At 35.6% G+C, this 20,022-nt stretch overlaps 1 protein-coding gene across 4 annotated transcripts in view; it reads left to right on the top strand.

Annotated features, from left to right (window-relative positions):
• Positions 1–20,022, top strand: part of LOC107742293 (5-hydroxytryptamine receptor 2A-like) — a 99,750-nt gene that overhangs the window by 63,012 nt on the left and 16,716 nt on the right. For 2 of the 4 annotated variants that reach the window (XM_016555207.1, XM_016555203.1), the window contains exon 1: positions 17,659–17,844. The exons of 1 other annotated variant lie outside the window; for it this stretch is intronic. The gene's annotated coding sequence lies outside the window, so the exon portion shown is untranslated. Of the gene's footprint in view, positions 1–17,658; positions 17,845–17,931; positions 17,981–20,022 lie in introns of those variants that run through there. One more of the 4 variants, XM_016555204.1, reaches the window with a different exon arrangement.

Genomic DNA, 20,022 nt, shown 5'->3' with positions numbered 1-20,022 from the left:
ATCCGACGTGACGTCTCCGTTCCCTCCTTCAGGGAACGAGGGTTACCATACGTAACCGAGACGTTACCTGTTGCTTTAGTTTCTGTGGCGCGAGTGTCTTATATTGACAAACTTATATTTGTCAGCCGACTTTCTGGTTTAAAAGACAAAAATCACCGGACTTATTTGTCTGTGTCTGACTGAGAAAAGCACAAAATAATATTTTTTATTTTCCCACTGACAAACTGTGGTGTAAAACACTGTATATTTAACACTTGCCGTTGATAACTTTGATGTAATGGCGTGTAAATTCCTCTAGCTAATACATTAGCGTTGCTGAGCTGGATAATCTTCAAATAATAAGATACAACAATAAATCCTAAATATTCAAAAGTGCTTTAAATAGGAATAAAGAAGCTTGAAATGCTTACCTGTTCTTTTTCGTGACTCTTTGAGTGAGCTCAGCTCAGTTGTGATTGAAACACTGTTTAATCATTTTATACTGTGATTAAACACACTAAAAAATATTTTTTGCCATAAGTAAAAAGTTATTACATTAAAAAAGGCTTAATGTAGGCTTAATATGAAAGATTTATGTATTTACTATTGTTTATGTATTTATTTGATTAGCTTTTAATTAGTTATAATAGCCTTACTCTATACAAACATATTTTCTCCGAAAACATTATTTAAAAGAAATTAGAAACCATGGAGTAAGTTCACATTTCTTTTTAATATTTTGTGGTCAGCCATAGACGTAAGCTATAGGCTACATTACATTAATTTCTGATTTATTTGATTGAAACGTTCTTTCGACATGAAAACATCGAGTTAAGCAAAAAAAAAAAAAGTTGTTTCAAGTCGGTTCAACATGATGCAGTCATGATGCATGATGTTTTTTTTTTAGTGAGCTGTGTTCTTTATCATTCCTGTAATAACACGACTCTTTAAAAGAGAAACAATTCTGTTGTACAGTTAAGTAATGGAACATTCTGTGAAATTATGACCTTGGTGGCTTTCAAGTGTGAGGATGGGGCATCTTCTGCATTCACCACAAACAGATTCTGTGTTTTAGCTAAAGAGCGTGCATGCGTGGAGGAACATTTTTTAGAGATGTTCAGCTAAATATATCCTCAACATTTATATAGTGTCTCATAATGTATTTGCTGTCCATCCTCAATCACTCAAATGTAAATGTGTAATTATTAGGTCTAAAGACAAACTGTATGTCATTCCACTTCCAAACAATATTGAAAGAGTCTAAAAACTGATTCCTGGGGAACTACTTCTGCAGCTTTATACAGATATCAATGCCAATTGTTGTTTTTCAGCTTTATTTCTCCATACAATTTATAATGATATGTTATAATAATGCAATGATATAATATTAATGCAGAGTGAGTGAACTTCAATTTTTGTCCATGCAATATAGACAGTGTTCACTTGACTGTACACTTTATAATGCATTCGCTTCATTTATTTGTTTTATTACTTTCTGAAAGCAATGTTATGTCCAACTAAAAAAAGTGAATTCCAAGCATGAAGAAGTAAACTTAAAAATTACTCAAAAATGTAACTTAAAATAAACTTCAGGTTATTTAATAATGTGCTTTGAAAGTATACTTTCAATGCATAGTTACAATGATCATTTTCAGCACACAGTTAAAATATTCATAAAATATATTTAAGTAAAGTGCAAATAAATATTCTTATAAAAAATAAACAGAACTTTCAATTCAAGTATATTTTTGTAAAATATATTTTTAGAAAATATACTAAATTACAATTGTTTTAAAGTGTGTTAAAAGTTGTATTGTGAAAATAGACAAAAGCATGATGCTAATATACTTTTTATATATTTAAAGATAGTACATTTTTTGTTAGTATATTTGCAATGTACTATTAAAACAGGTAATATATTACAAATACAATAAAGTATACTTTTTTTCACAAGGGTTAGCCAGGTTTCTGTCAAACAGAGCAGATATCAATGCCAACAATTGTTGTTTTTCTTTATTTCTCCATAAAATATATAATGATATGTTATAATAATGCAATGATATAATATTAATGCAGAGTGAGTGAACTTCAATTTTTGTCCATGCAATATAGACAGTGTTCACTTGACTGTACACTTTATAATGCATTCGCTTCATTTATTTGTTTTATTACTTTCTGAAAGCAATGTTATGTCCAACTAAAAAAAGTGAATTCCAAGCATGAAGAAGTAAACTTAAAAATTACTCAAAAATGTAACTTAAAATAAACTTCAGGTTATTTAATAATGTGCTTTGAAAGTATACTTTCAATGCATAGTTACAATGATCATTTTCAGCACACAGTTAAAATATTCATAAAATATATTTAAGTAAAGTGCAAATAAATATTCTTATAAAAAATAAACAGAACTTTCAATTCAAGTATATTTTTGTAAAATATATTTTTTTAGAAAATATACTAAATTACAATTATTTTAAAGTGTGTTAAAAGTTGTATTGTGAAAATAGGCAAAAGCATGATGCTAATATACTTTTTATATGTTTAAAGATACTACAATTTTTGGTTAGTATATTTTGCAATGTAAAACAGGGAATATATTACAAATACAATAAAGTATACTTTTTTTCTCTAGGGTTGATCCTCTCTCTCTCTTTCTGCTGTATGTCAGTCCTGTTACACAGTATTTCATCATTTAGCTCTATTTCTCCTATATGAACGCCATGTCGCCCGTGTGTCCGCAGTAAATCACAGGTGTTTAAGGATATTCTTTTTAATTCTCCCCGGAGTGATTTTGGTTGAATTGGTTCAGTGAATCAGAGGATACTGGCCAATGTCTTCTGAGAGGCGCAGGACAGAGCTAGATAATAAGAAGACCTAATCTATCATTAAACGTCTGCTGTATGAGAGATTTGAGAAACCCTCTGACCACTCACACCACTTTTCAATTAAACTGGACTTTCTATAGACTTCTATTGTTTTATATTGAGCTGATGAAAATTCTATTCCCTGACCTTACACCTAATCCTCACACAAACCTTTTTGTACTTTTAAATGTTCATTAAGCTGTTGTTTTATGTTTATTAAGCCTTTTTATTCAAATGTATCAAGTTTATTAAGCACCCCAAGTGGGGACTCTTTGCTGCTCAATGCAATGCAAATCATTTCTGGTTTTACTATCTTTGTGAGGAAAATATAGGTCCCCACAATATAGGTAAAAGCTATTTTTTTCATCTCTTAAACACTTTTTTTTTTTATTTTAGTACTTTTTATTATCATTTTATATTAATCTTAATTATTAGGAAAACTATAATAACCATTTCATCCTAGGGCACATCCCCATGTTGAGGTTTTGGCAGTTTTAGCTTTAGTCTCCAAAGTATAGCTTTGAAAAAATAGTCTTTCTCATATACAGAAACACAATTCTGTTGCATTGTTTCAAGACTTTTTTACTCTTTCTCACATACATCCGCATCATGAGCCTCTCTCCTGCAGAGCTGGAGGATCTTGCGTAAGTGCTTTATGGATGTGTGTTAACAGGCCATGTTTCCTCCACCTGTTACATCAGAGCTGGGATTTTAATCAACTCGCTGTATCCACATGCTCCATAAAAACATCTGTGACCCAGCCAGCTTTAAGGTCACATTTCTAGAAACCCTCAGAGCTTCAGACGTGTTTGGGTTTCAGGTTAGAGAAGATTTGATGTTAAATGTAATGACAGTTTATAGGATTTATGGGCTAAAGCTACTTTAAGTGATTTCTGTACTCTAAATAGCATTGCAGAAGGAATGGCTGGTTGCAAACCGAATTATATTTAAGTTGTCCAAAGCATATGACAGTGTAATGCACATATACACTCATACATCAGATATTGCATTTCCTGGGAATCGAACATGAACTTGGCATTGCTACAGTAGCTACAAATTTTCAGTTCGGCCAATCTGCATACATATATGGAATTGAAACTTTATATAGAAATGCATATGAACCTGTTAACCTCATATCTCTTGAATGCAACGTCAGTCACTTTGCATCTGCCAAATGCATAAATGTTTGCTCCTTATCCCTTGGTAAGTGTAATTCCAGGTTATTCTGATTCATTACTTCACACTGTTCATTCTTCATTCTGGTTCATAATTAATCCTGAATAGTAAATGCAGGGTTAATATTCTAATTTGCATAGATTGGACAAATGCATAGGTTATCAATTTGTCAATCTGTAGAAATTGAACAACCTTGATCCAAAGGTTGTTTAAATCTTCTGATATAACAATAATAATTATAATAGCATCTTTTGATCACTTCAATTAATGTACAATTAATGCATTTTTAGCTGTGTCCTTCAGACTCAGTTTCTTTGACTGTAAAACATTAATATTTAATAAGGTAAGCATTAAGGCAGTTTATGACTACACACTGACTGTAGCATTTTAGCACCGCATTGTTTCACTCTATATAACTTTATCACCACAATAAGGGGTTAACCTAGGGTAAAAACCAGCTTTTATCTGGGATGTTAATAAGACATTAACCTAGGGTTAAGTGTGAAAAGCCCTAGAGACCAGTGTGATTTCTCAGGGTAACATTTTCAGTTGTATCTTATAACATACTGTAATACCTTAAAATGTCAGGTGGTAGGGACATTTTTTGGTTGATTCTCCAAAATCAAACAGAATATAATATGCGCTAGTCCTGATAAAGATGACATGCAGTCATGATGTGATCGGTTTTCTCAGAGATTTGCAGATGTTGGCATCCTGTTCTTCTGGCTGTCTTCAGCCACCCGTTATACACACTCAGCAAAGCCTTAGGCATGTGTGCTCCAACCTGTGTGTGTGCATATTTTCCGTGATTATTACTCTGTATGAGGGGTTGGACCGCATTTCATATTTATTCAAAAGCAAAGTCATTTTTCCCACCGCTGACCATGTGATAGTGAAAAGGTGAGAGTTGTTTTTCCTGTGCATGAGCTGTGTAGGGAGATGAGCGAATGATGAAAAATACAGTGAAGAAAGAGAGAGAGGCTAAGGCATTCCCTGCTAAACTGTCTTCTTTAGACAGGCATGAAATCAGAAGACGAGTATTATTCAGACTCTGTTCTTTTCTGTAATTCTGTAAATGAATATAATTTTATTTTCTCTCTGAACCCCTCACGGTTAGTCGTTCCTTTTAAACTCCCAAAAGTGCGGCTTGTTCTCTCTGCAGACAAAAACTTAAAGCCAGTTGAATTGCCTTAAAACAAAACAGCTACTCTTGTCAACCGCTTCACATAGTCATTCTAATTTACATAGCTGTTTGAACACTGTTGTCCCCTAAAGGCTTGTTAAAGCCTCCTGAAAGATAAATGATCACAGCCTTTCAAAGAGGGAATTCCTTTTAATTTTTACAAATAATATCTGGCCTTTAATGGCTCGCATTTCAAAAGGAAGTGGATCAGAAATGGGCTGACAAAGCAATTGGCTCCTGGGCGTTTAACGAGAGGGCAAAGGTGGCACTAACTTTCCCGTTTTCCCTTAATTGCTTGTCCTTCATTATGTCCCCTTGACACTCGCTTTGCATCTAATTAAAATATCCGATGAATATTCATGGGAGGGCGGGGTTGCTTCATTGTTTGGGTGCGTAGGATTAGAACAAGAGTAAGTGATGGTGGAAAAGAGCAGCATCTGAGCGAGTGTGTCTTTTTCCCACAGCTCTGATTGACAGCTGACTGTGGATAAGCTCCTGACGGTTCACCCTGCAGTCCTGTCCGCTGAAGGAGCTCTCAGGTGAATGCTGTAAAACTGCAGGTTGAAGGGCCCACAGGGAGGAACAGATGGTCCTTTCTGCATTAATTCCAATCACTAGAGCAGAATATTGATCACAGAATGAGATACTGTAGGATGAATCAATATAGGGACAGTTCTTGTAACTGTAATTTGTAATTACCGGGATAAATGCGAGAATGAGGGAACTGAATGGATGAGAAAATCCATAAGAGAATGAGTTTGTTAATGGGTAAGTGAATGAATAAGGTCGTCATTGAATGAATGAGTGAGTGAGTTAATAATAGAATGCATGAATTAATTAATAATATATTTATTCAACAAAATATTAATAGATTTATATTTGTTAAATTAATAAGTAATTATTACAATACATTAATGTACATTCAGTTCAGTGAGTGATTAAATTATTTAGACTTATGTCCTATTCATTTGTTGTTTTGTTTTTTACTTTGTAAAGTGACCTTGAGATTCTGAAAGGCGCTATGTAAAAATAAATTATTGTTATTATTACCATGTTTAATTAAGGGAATAAGCATGTAAATAGAGGAGCAAGTGAGAAAATACCTATGAAATGTCAGAAAAAGTGAAGAGTGAATGAATGAGCGAACAATTAATATGTTTATTAAATTATTAAATAATATTTGCTACATAAATAATTATTACAATAATTTATTTAGTAATTTTATATTTATAAATTAATGTGTAAATAATTCGGTGAGTGATTAAATTAAGAGAGTAAGCATGTAAACAGAGAAGCAAGTCAGAAAATGAATGAATCAATGTTGACAAGTGTGAATGAATGAATAAATAAAAGAATGCATAAATGAATAGTTTATTCGTTAATTAAATGATAAATGATTTTGTATTCAGTAAATCATTGTATATATAACTTATACATATTTTAATTTGAATTATTTTAATTATTATAAATTATACATCCATCATTATATAATTAAATCTGTGAGTGAAGGAACAAGTAAAAAAAATGAATGAGAAAATGTAAATGACTGAGTGATTAAATGAGTGAAAAGGGTAAATAAGTCAGGGAGTGAGTCAGTGAATGAGAGAGCATGAAATCGAGTGAGAAAACAACTGACTGGATGGATTAATGGCAGTAGAAATTAATCAGCAGTTCACTGCGTGAGTCAGTGAATGAGCAAGAGCATGCTTGAATTAATTAATATGCAAATGAATGAGGGAGCAAGTAAATGAGTAAGCATGTACATGAGAGAGTGATGAATGAGTGAATGGATGGCCGAATGCCTGACTGAAGAAACAAACGAGTAGTTTACTGAGTGAGTGATGCTTTTGCGCACTTTATGACAATGTGACCAAATGACAGACATCAAATGAAATTATGCGCATGCTGCATGTTGAATAATGATGAGCAAGAACAATGAAAAGGCTGTTGCACAAAGCTATCTTAATGTTCTTCATTTTTCCACCCTCTTTTCATCCCAATGGCAGTACATTCAGTATTCCCTTGACAGTGTTCATGGAAACTATGAAGTGAGAATAACTCCAATAGCTTCCTGAGAGCAACCACTCAGAGAAAAAGCCCAGAGGGAGGTTCAAAGAGGTGAAGAGGATGACAGAACGACACAAACCCCGTAAACAGTCTCAGGGACCCTGTTAGGACAAACCATTACAGAAAGCTTTTCAAAATGAGCACTTGCTATTCTTGCTTACTTTCTTGTTTGTTTAGAGGGCAAAAAGACAATACCTGAAAGAAAGAAAGACTCTCGAACCTCCTTCAGTACTTCATTGCCACAAAGCCAAAATCCATACGCTACATTGACACATAGGTGGATGTGTGACCGTGTAACCGAGAGCGGGATTAGGGCTTAATCTTTGCTGCGAAGGGCCGCAGTTGCGGAGAATGGTGTTGAAGTCAGTGACATTTGGCTCATCTGTAAATTCAGTTGAAGAATTAGCAGCTTTTCCCACTTCAGCTAAGCTCCAAGCATGCAAGGTTTTCAATGGTCAGGGCAAAGTCAAAAGCAGCAACAGCGAATACAGAAATGGCCTTGGTTATGTGTTAGAAATGAGGCAGAGCACACAAACTGTGTCAAAGCCTTCGTGATGATAAATGATTATATGTCCTTTCAAGTGGCTAGTTTAGTGAAAGGACTCAAAGAGATGTAGGAATTTCAGCACTAAAGCGGCCCACTTTTAGTTCCATTTCTTATCCATTTATTTGTTTGCTCGTTTGTTTATTTATTTATTTATTTGCTGGGTCTGTGTGTGGGCAGTGAAAGCCATTGGATTTGTGTCAGCAAGTAAAGTTTCAGAATGCTCACAAGTTAATGTCTTAAACTGCCGATCTTGTTACTGTGCTAATTACTAGTGTTTTCACTATATTTTGGATATAAATATCCATTGCAGAATTGATGTCATACGGCTCGTTCACGGAATCGCTGGCCGTCTCAGTGATCAGCCGTAAAACAGTGATTCTGTCCCTTACATATTATTGGTGGAGTTCCCTTTAAAATCTTAAATGATTCCCTTTGAGCTAAATTGACCTGTTTCCCTTACACCACGGTAATCAGAACAGACTGTGAACGTCCTCCAAAAGTCTGTTCCTCATTTTTAAGATGAAGATTTGGCCTGAGTGCAGAAACAACCATTTATTTTAACTTACAGTATGCATGTGTGCACGGAAGTGTTATGTAAGGCCAATAATTTGAAATATTTCTTTTCAATTATTTTCTTTCTTGTTAATTAGTTAGTTTTTTCTTGCATTTAATCTCTTCTTTTTTCTATTCTTTAAAATGTATTTTAAATTAATTGGTCACGCTTTATTTTAAGGTCCAGTTCTCGCCATTAACAAACCAGTAACTGTATGACTTTTGCCTCAATAATCTCCTAATTTGCTGCTTATTAATAGTTAGTAAGGTTGTTGTTAAGTTTAGGTATTGGGTAGGATTAGGGATGTAGAATATGGTCAAGTACTAATAATAAACAGCCAATATGTTAATAATAGGCATGCTAATAAGCAACTAGTTAATAGTGAGAATTGGTGCCTATACTAAAGTGTTACCAATTATTTAAATGTATGAATTACACAGCCCTGCAACTGCAAAACTGCTTTCAATCATATACAGGTTTTTAACAAAACAAAATGAAAATATTTCACATTATATGTACCAGCTTTAATACACTTATCCGAATAACAAAAGCAGTCAAATGTCCAACATTTTTGTTTTATTAAGTATTCAAAATGTATCATTTAATTTAAAGTCTGCAAAGGAGTGAAAAAATATGCTCAAATACTCAATTTAATGTTAAAGAACTTTAAATAAATGACAGTTTATAAATAAATAAGCTTTTCTCAAAAATCTGTAATTGTCTGTATGGATGTAGTAGAACAGCAGAAAATATCTGGGTCATGTTTGCATTTTCTTCAATGGCCATAATTCCAACCTTGAAAATCAGGGTTAGGCATAAAATAAGGTGTTTACAATTATTTATACATGTGAAAATCAGCTGAGAATCGGGGGGGAAAAAGTTGTAACCTGGCTAAAAGGAAAATAGGGATCATGTTTTTGTGGCTGTTCTTCTGGTTATTAAGGGACAAGAGAATCCTACAAGATTCCTTCACGTTACAAATAGTTGCCGAAAGCAAAAATGCAGTGAAATGCACATCATATTTTTTGAGAAGGCCATTATTTTTTAAATCAACACTCCAAAATTAGTAAGGAACAAGTATTAGATTTAATTAAGCAAAAATGTTGCAGGGCGGTGTTATTTTAATCATTTAATTTATTATTATTTTAATTAAACAGAACAGGAGCCCTTAAGTTATTTTTATTTTTCCATATGAGAGTCCATTGATGCGTATGGCGGGTCCCTGGCCCCTGCACCCCCCAACACTGGTGAGCGCTTGTACTGTATGTGCGCTTGTATTGATGTGTGTTAGATAAGTCTTTCATTCCCACTCTCATCCTCACACAAAGGCTTGAACCATTATCACAACAATTAACACCTGCCATAAATCACAGAAAGAGAGAGAGTCAAAGAGCGAGATGAAAGTTGTCATCTTCTGCACCATCTGTCTGTTTCACGCTGATCGATGGATTCCACTCCAGACGTTATTGTTTTTTCTGCCCTTCTTTACAAAAGGATTCATTTCATTTTTCTTCCCTCATTAATCACCCCATTCCGATGATATTGACAGGCACTATTTAACTGCCACTGCTTTTAATAGAACATCACTAAGATACAAGTTACGAAGTCCCAAAAGGGAAGGGAGTTTTTTTTTATATATATAACTGAAGTGTCTCTTTGTTTTTCATTTCCAACAGTACCACTATTATAAAATCAAATGAATTGTTATATTTGATATATACCCATGGTACTGAATGATTACCATATTCATTTGATTCATGGTATTGCTCTCTGATAACAATATTGCACCACCCTAGTTTTCTCATTTTTGTACAGGGAACACAATGCACATTTTTCCTCTGAGTCTTTCTGCAGTGTAAAACCAATCACTTTTTCATTTCATCCTGTAATATTAAGTGCATAGATGGCTAAAAATATCCTTACAAATTAAATTAACTTCACATTTAGCAGGACAATCACTCGGTCATCTTTGGGTTTCTGAATGCTCCTCTTTGAGGCACAGCTACAGGTTGTATGCTTAATGAAATGCAAGATGTCCTTGTCCTATTGCGGTTTTGTCATGCCAAGGGAGTGTGCAGGGGGGCATTGGATGCCCTACGACAAGGGCTCTTTGCTAATGAGAATTCATACTCTCTGTTCTTCTGCTGGCCGTATCAGAGGCTTCAGTAACTGGCATTATTGTAGGAGCATCACTGGGGATTGACTGCAACGACAGCATGAAAGTCTATCTATCTGTCTGTCTGTCTATCTGTCTGTCTGTCTGTCATTTTGTCTGTTTTTATATATCATTCTGGTGTGTGCGCTTGTATTGATGTGTGTTAGATAAGTCTTTCATTCCTTCTCTCATCCTCACACAAAGGCTTGAACCATTATCACAACAATTAACACCTGCCATAAATCACAGAAAGAGAGAGAGTCAAAGAGGGAGATGAAACTTGTCATCTACTGCACCATCTGTCTGTTTCACACTGATCGATGGATTCCACTCCATTGGATGCCCTACGACAAGGGCTCTTTGCTAATGAGAATTCATACTCTCTGTTCTTCTGCTGGCCGTATCAGAGGCTTCAGTAACTGGCATTATTGTACATCCATCACTGTTGATTGACTGCAACGACAGCATGAAAGTCTATCTATCTGTCTGTCTGTCTATCTGTCTGTCTGTCTGTCATTTTGTCTGTTTTTATATATCATTCTGTTATTCATAATTCTATCATCTATCTATCTATCTATCTATCTATCTATCTATCTGTCTGTCTGTCTGTCTGTCTGTGTCTGTCTATTATTCTATCGTTCTATCTATTGTTCTATCGTTCTATCTCTCTGTCCATCCATTCATCCATTCTTTCGTGCTGTCTGTTGTTCTATCTATTATTCTACCATTCATAGTTCTATCTATCTATCTATCTATCTATCTATCTATCTATCTATCTATCCAAGGCTGTATGTTCACTTTTTTTTCACATAGCACTGGTGCTACAGAGGTTGAAAGTTTTGTAGCACAGGCCAAAAAGTTGTAGCACAAGTATAAAACGTCTGTTATCATGTCTGAAAACAAACTACATAATGTTCATCACTTAAACAGGCACTGATGTTCCATACAGACCACAAAAAATACAAACCATCCCAAAAATTGTTTTTAGACAAAGTTTTCTTACTTTGCTAAAAATGGAGTGCAGAAACATAACACATCTTACACCTTAACAAACTATAAAATAATAAAGAATGGCAGACATTTAGGCCAAAGTGAGCAAAGATAAAAATCTTTGTCATTATTTTATCTTTGTTATTAGAAAATAAGAACAAAGATATACATTACAAATACACATAATATACAAATAAAACAAATAGTGCTTTATTTTTCAGGTACAGTATTTAGCAGTAACATTCAAGAAATTGAATGAACAAATATTAAAATAAAACACTATATACACTATATACATCAATTATACTTTTTTAAAGCAACTGACTGATGATAAATTCATCAGTCAAGAGCAGTGAGTGATTTTTTTTTCTGTGTTTTGTTGCTTTATTAACATTAAAAGAATAGTTCACCAAAAATGAAAATGCTGTCATCTGTCTTTCAATTCTGTCATAGTGTTTCATTTTTATACCATCATTTACTCAAGTTGTTTTAAACTGAATTAGTTTATTTCGTCTGTTGAACATAAAAGTTATTTTTGAAGAATGTGGGTAACCAAGCATTTCCTGGTCCACAGTGAATTCCATGGTATTTTTTTCCTACTGTAAAAGTCAATGTGGACCAGCTACTTTTTGGTTACCCACATTCTTCAAAATATCTTCTTTTGTGTTCAGCACAAGAAAGAAATTAATACAGGTTTGGGACAAAATGTAAATGTGTGAGTGAGTAAATAATGACAGAAATTAAATTTTTTTGGGTGAACTATCCCTTTAATGACAGTCGGCAGCATGTTTAGTAGCTACTGTCCCTTTAAGAGCTACACGCGTTTACTTTCATTTTAGACATAACCAACTGTGTTTATATGTAAACCTTGTGTGTTTGTGACAGTATTAGACGTGAAATCAATCAGACGCGAAAGACAACTTAGTCCAATAATCAGGGACTCAAATAATTTTTGACAGGCTCTCAGTGTGAGCACGCTTCATGAGTACGCGTTCAGAAAAAGAGCATGCAGAACAGCACATGAATTAAATGTTTAACCGGTATTGCTTTAAATCAGATATAAATAATGTAGTTTTGTGATTGCGCATAAGTGCAGTGTCCCGTGAGAGTAACTCTACCGCTGAGCTAACACTGATGTGAATGCATGTGGCGTTGTACATTATATTGAGACGGAGGCGCCAGAACTGCAGCTGATAGAATGTGCGCTGTAGCACGATACAACGATATTTCTTCAAAAGCAGATCGTGGAGACATTCAAAAATCGTCATATCGCACACCCCAAACTACCAAGTATAACAATCTCACACACACACAAACAAGCACAACGAAATCACTTCACACTATTAAGCGTGTTTGTTATGAACATGCAAAACTGTATCGCATGCGTGCTACAGTGGTACATTTATCCATCGCACAGACCAGTTTTTTCGTAGCACGTGCGACATATATGTAGCACTGTACAGCCCTGCTATCTGTCTATCTATCTATCTATCTATCTATCGGTCTGTCTGTCTGTCTGTCTGTCTGTCTGTCTGTCCATCCGGTCTATCCATCCATCCATCATCTATTGTTCATTGTAATAGACAGAGAAGTGTCCCCTCCCCCCAGCTGACTTCTTTTGCTGTATCTCAAGAGTGTTTTTGATCAATGTTTGATCAAGCGGAATAGGCTGCCCACAACATGCTGCAAAGGTAGTGCTTCTGAACGCAATCAGCCCCAAGACGTGCATTCAAAGGCCAGTTCTGCCCAGATCATCATCATTCCCCCACATGGCTCTGTGTGTTTGTTCTAGTGAACACTTCTGGATGATTTAATGGGTCAATCAGGACGGCAGAAGGCATTCTGAGGTTTCTTACATCCTTCAAGACCACTGATCCGTCAATCTATGCGGCGTTAACATTAACCCAGGCCACTCCTCTGGTTAAACCTTGCTGTAGAGGCCAGTGTAGTGCTCAGGGTGATGGTGTCTCACTGATTGCCCTTGAATATCCACGCAGCTCAAGTGCCATTGAATCAGCTTTACGGAAAAGAGAACGAGGGATAGGCAAACACATGGTTTCATCAGTGAGCAGTGGGGTCACCGGGAGGAAGTAAAGAAATTGAAGTGGTCATTAATTGGACTAGAAGAATTCATTTTTTATCTTTTATAGTGCGTTATAATTGTGAATAACTAAAAACAGATCACGCAGAGCAAAATACTTCAGCATCACAGTGATTTTTTTCATCTGAATGTTACTATAGCAAACGAGCGGCAATTATCATGAGTGTTTATTCAGTGAGGAAAGAAAGACTGATGCAGCGGGTCGGGAAGGGTATGTAATATAAAGACTAACTCAGATATGATTATAGGATGAAGTGATGCTAATGAAACTCTTAGAGGAACAGTCAGCCACATGGTGCAAAAGAAGCTTTCAAGTGGTAGTGTGTTTGTGAGTGTGTTTGGATACAAAAAAAAACAGGTGTTTTATAAACAGGCAGGCTCGTACATTGAGTAAAATCATGAAAAAGCAAGCACCATTCCCACAGAAAAAGCAAGAGGTGTTGCTCTGTTTGATGGAAAAAGAGAAGAGAAAAGGAAAGGGAGGGGAAGATAATTAGAGAGAGAAAGCGAGCAAAGGGGTGAAATTGCAGCCGATGGTGCTCAGTCAAGAGCATAGAGCACCTCAACGAACTCTTCACCAACTGCTCCTGAAATGTGCCAGAAAGACAGAGATTGAGAATTGAAAAGCTTGAAAGAAGTGAAAGAAAGATGGAAATCAATAGACTGCCAATACATCTCCCTGGATGCCAATATAACCCTCCCACTCCCCAAGGCCTGCAAAAATTTAAAGAAAAAAATGTAATATTGCAAGTAGATAGAAAATAATAAAAGCTAAACTGAAAAAATCTAGAGGAAGAGTGCAATATTGAAGATACTCACACTTTAATTGTCGAAATTCTACTGAATGCAAAGAGATCTCATTCAAGCATTCCTAAAGTCCAGTTAAGGTTTAATTTCTGAAATTAAAAAGAGGCTTTATACTTGTGTATACATACACAAGATCATTTTTTTCAAGCATTTTTATTTCATCATTGGATATTCTGTACACCGAAGCCAGGCTTGGAATTTATTAAATGTAATTTGTTTATGCTGTATGTATTTGGTTTTCAAATTAAAAAATACCAATTTAGCCTTATAAATGAACTATTATACGGTCCCTGTTGTCACTGATTTTTTCTTTTCTTTTACATTTTGTACTAAGCATTGTTGTCTTTAGAATGGAAAGAATTGTTAGAATAGGTTTTAGAAGCTCATATCTCTCTTTTTCCCTCTCTCTTAAAAACACTTTTTAGAACCGATACACAAAAAAAGCTATTTTTTTTGTGATTTTTGCATCAGAACAACATTGATAGTTTCATCCAAGAGAACACTACATTTTGCCACCACACACTGAAATAGCTGATCATGAGTGGTTGATTGCTGATATCAGAGATCCAGCCTGACCTCATGCATACATTTACAGAAGGCTTATTTTACTTTTTTTATTGGTAAATATATATCATTTGGAGATGGGCAGATGTGCTGCTCATAGGCATGCCAATGGCCATTGTTACAAAAGAAATAGAAAAATGCAGAGTTTCAAATGGAATGCAAAAAGGACAAAGAAGAAATCCCAGAATGCCATGCGTCGACCTGTTCTTTGGAATTTGGTACCTTCGTTTTCTTCCTTATATTAGATGCATTTTGCTGTAGGCACAAGCACACGTGAGCTGTTAACCCTGGAACGGCATTTGAAAGGAAACTTCTATCAACCGCACCAGTTGTGGTAAACAATAGCAGGTGCATTTTAAAAAGTTTTTGTTGTTGTTGTCACTTGTTTCTCAGATAAAACCTGTCCACATATTCACTCATCCAGGAAATCATCTAATGAATGTGATTGGTGTTCCTATCACACCTTAAGACTTTCTGAAAGCTTTGTCTCACAAAAGTGTCGGAGTGACTTATGCTAATCCAAGCAAGTAAAGCACGGTTTCATGGTTCAGAGAGGTTTCTCATGCTCTCAAATCCTTAGTTTGTATGTGTGTGTCTGTGTTTGCAAGTATATGTGTGTATTCTCCTCATTATTAGCTCTTTATGAAACAGTATCGATTAGTTATTGATTTCTGCCTGTTAAATGCACATTAGCAGTCTGGCTAGCATGTGACTAGCATCTGATTCAAAGAAAAACAGGTGGATGAGCAAAAAGCCATGTCAAATGGTTCTGTAACCAGCTTACTGCGAGTCTAAACCTTTGTCACAGAGGATCTGTTCCAGAATATCCAATGTGCAGGAAAAACATGCTGCATGCTAATTTTTGAATTTCGATTTCTGTATTGTAAAATTACAAATAAATCATAGAAAATCACAAAAAACAAAACAAAGGCTTTCTCATCTTTTAGATTCCATAATTGCCAAAATATTGCAGGAGCAAGAATCTTATGCCTGATTTAGTGACTCCTATAACAGCCCTCCCATATTAGTTGAGTTATTATCTGAATGACCTTCTCCAGCGATGTGAAGAGCAGGGCGAAATGGACATATATGAATAGATTTCAAATCATTAGTCTGGGTTATCTTACAAAAGCAGATTGTAGAGACAGGTAATGGTCATGTACCGCAAGCTGCAGATGAATCACTGTATCACTGTGGAGAAACATGTAGCCTAATGTATATGTGTATAAAAAGACAAAAATATTTGTTGCTGTGTTAAGGATGTTTAGTGATTTTCTTTCAAAAGCTTGCCCTAAGTATTTCACCCTGCTAACTGCAAAATAAAGTGAAAAGAAAAGGCCAAGGGCGGGAGTTAGCAGAGCAGTTCGTGTTTAGCTGTTTATTGTTTGGTTTAGTTTAATTTTCTTTTCAAGTGCTGTTCTTAACATGGCACACTTGAAAAATGAATCCAGAAACGGCTTCTGTTCCGTAGAAACAAGTTTTCGCTTCTTATGTCACGTTTTTTTCCCCTACCAGGATAAATTGAGACTGGAATTTATTTTCTGTTCCATTAAAGTGCTGAACTGAACGGCACTGAGCAAATGGCTTTCAAACCTGCTGGTTACTTTCTTAATCTATAAACCGCTAAGCAGCCCTATGGACAAAAATGATAGTCTCAGTTATGAAAAGCAGTGCTGAGTTAAACAGAACAATAAATTAGGAGACGTGAGAGTCTTCTCTGTTGGATAACAATTGGGGTCCATTTCGCAACCACATGCCGAGAAGAAATCTGGATATGCATATGTTTAGCGCTTGCCCATTGTGTTATTAGGATCCTCGGGGACCCGTGTAAGTCTGTTTATTTGTGCCAGACCCCACGCACGCATGTGGCTACTCTTGCTCGCCTGATTTTACGTTTCATTTATATCACCAAACAAAGCGACTGGGGCCGTAATATTAGATTTGTAATTCCACAGACGCACACATACAGATTCCTTCACTTAGTGGTGCTGTCAGAGTCACTCAATCTAATCTTAGTCTCGCAATGCCTTGCTCTATTCTTTATTTGTCTCTGTTGATCTCGGTCGACAGCACCAGGACTAATTAACTACTCAGCATTCATTTCTTGTCCTTATTTCACACATACCCACACACATACACACCACTCAGATTTAGCTAAGGAGAATATTTAACCTTTCTGTCAGGAAGCAAAAGGGTTTTTAAACTTTTCTTAGTGGGTGGAAATTTTAGTTCCCTCGGGCAGGTTCGTCCGCCCACGATTCCCATCATGCAAAAATAATTCTGCATTTCATTTTCCAATTCAAATATGAAATGAGACAACCAGTTCTAAGAACACTTTCATGTACAGTAGGTCAGTGTCTGAAACACTCTGAGGCTGAATCATAGTTTGTACCCATTTTCTATTGTCTTTTTGTCTCTTTTTTACCCCCATCCTATTCAAAAAAGAAAACATGAATGTTTATTTGTGGTTTTGGTGGATCATAAGGGAATCTCGGAATGCTTTGGAAACATTTCCCCACAATGAAAGCATTCCAAATGAACCCAAATTCTAATCCAGTGCTGATCGTTTCCAGATTAAAGATTTGAATCGCTGGAAGGTATTTGAGCATTGTCCTTGTTTTGTGTAGTCGTTCCATTTCATGCCAATTTATCCCAATTCACAATTACTTGATTGGCTTCTGCTGAGGAGGCTAATTACCCATTGTTGGAATGCAGAATCTCACTTAGTTTGTGAGTGCACTCTCATCCACTTCATTAATGGATGATGAAGAGGTGTCTGAAGGGAAAAGAGAGCATTTGAGAGAGAGCAATAGAGAGAGAATGAGAGTTGGAGAGACTAAGATTAGGATTCTCATCAGGTGAGCCACAATCAGCTTTGTTAACGCAGAGTTCATCTTTCAGTGTTCTTTTCATTTAAACTGTGAGGTTTTGGCTTGTTTTTGCAGTTTTCCAACGTATACTTTGATCCCATAGTATTTGAACACCTCAGGGTTGGTAAGGTTTTTAAAGAAGTCTCTTATGCTCACGTAGGCTGCATGTATTTGATACAGTTTTTATTATAAAAATTATTTTATTATATTTTAAAATGTAATTAATTCCTGTGATGGCAAAGCTGACTTTTCAGAAATCATTCTAATTTGCTGATTGGGGTTAATACTTTTGATGAATAGAAGGTTCAAAAGAGCAGCAGTTAATTATTTATAATCTTTTGGAAGATTCTAAATGTCTTATTCGTCTTTTTTATACCAATTTAATGCATCCTTGCTGAATACAAATCTGACCCCAAACTTTTGAACTGTAGTGTGAATATTTCTATGTAAGTGTGTGGTGTCAAAATACTTTTGGGGCTCACAGTGTAGTAAAAAAACTCTAATTTTAGAGCCCCTTAATGCTGATATTGTTTCTTAGCCTTCTTCAGCCCATGGTTTTTTTTTTTTTTTTTTTTTTTTGCCCACCATCATGTTTCCCAAAGGAGATGTTCTATTCTTTTATAATGGGATGTGAATGGTCATATTAAGATTCAGAGCTGACTGTAAATTCAAAGTCTTGTGACTTTTATGCACTTTCCTTGAACCTGTATATGACTGCATTTAGGGTGCTCCCGTGTTTATGTGTATGTGTGAGGAGAATGCACAGGAAGTGATTATCCGGTGATTTATTTATTGTAGGGCCCTTTTACTTTTTGCTGTTGTTTGCTTTATCTGCAGTCTCCAGGGAAGAGGTGAGCTACCGCGGACTCTGCTGCATCTGAGGAGCATTGCAATTTGCTCTCTATTTAGATGAGCAACATGCCTGTACATGAAACATGCCTGTACATCAGAAAACTGCCGTCCCCTGCAGTGAATAAACCTATTTCTTAGCATTGTAGAAGGAAACCGGGACAGGTTGTGTCATATTTTTCTGTGTGACTCACATTTTCTATCTATAGGGGACAGTCTCTGCAGTTTAGAGAGGAATGGCTTTGTTTCACCTTGATTTACTGATTCATACTGCGGTTCTTCTTTTCGCCTTACTTTCAATAAATTGCAATTGGTTGAGGGAACCAACCAATATTTCCATTTAATGAAAATAAAGCCGATAATCTTAACTTATAAAGATAAATATATTGAAATAATAATCTTATTGATCTGGTAGTCATGATAAATGACAGCCATTGGAGGAGTGGAGAAAGTTCTCAACTTACCTACAGTTAGCGCCTGCTTTCTCCTAATTAAAACATACGTGGTTAGTTGTGGGCCACAGAGCACTGTGGGTACTTGTTATTCCCACACACGTAACGTGCCATTAGTGTTGCTTTCGTCAACGAAAATTATGACTAAATATTGTCGTCAACGAACCTTTATTACGTGACGAAAACGAGACGAGACGAAAATGCTGGTCATGTGACGATGACTATAATTAAATGGTCTGGAATGGATGTATTCTTGAGTCTATAAGGTAACAATAATATAATAAGATAACTAAAATACAATTTTCATTGACTAAAACTAGACTAAATGTCATCAGTTTTCGTCGACTAAAACTAGACTAAAATGCTCAGACTTTTAGTTGACTAAAACTTGACTAGACTAAAAAGAGTATGAATGTGACTAAAACTAATAAAAACTAAAATGACAGTTTCACACAAAGACTAGACTAAAACTAAAATTAAAACAGGCCGCCAAAAACAACACTACGTGCCATCAGTCTACACCTACTATAATGCACAGCCTAACCGATGGGGTGAAAACTGCAATTACCGAAGCGTATTAGACATTCTTCGGTTCAAGCGCTAAGTGACTGCCTGTATGAAGTGACAATTACCCACTTGTCCATCACGATAATAATGACATTACATCACATTACCTTTGACAGGTGTCTTGTGTTATTAATACCAGCTTATTTAATGATGAGTAACCTCAGATTTGGTGAATTATTGCTCTCGGCAGGGCAATGCAGCAGGTTCGCGGAGACCCGGATTGTAGCATATAATTTTAACTTGTGAACTCAATTACCCTCTATTACCACAGGGAGAAGGCCACCATTGGTTGCCCGAA

The sequence above is a fragment of the Sinocyclocheilus rhinocerous genome, unplaced genomic scaffold (genome assembly GCF_001515625.1).
Source record: "Sinocyclocheilus rhinocerous isolate Xijiao unplaced genomic scaffold, SAMN03320098_v1.1 scaffold75, whole genome shotgun sequence".
NCBI classification, from domain to species: domain Eukaryota; kingdom Metazoa; phylum Chordata; class Actinopteri; order Cypriniformes; family Cyprinidae; genus Sinocyclocheilus; species Sinocyclocheilus rhinocerous.
The sequence above is the reverse complement of the archived record's forward strand: the minus strand, read 5'-3'. Positions and strand labels throughout refer to the sequence as shown.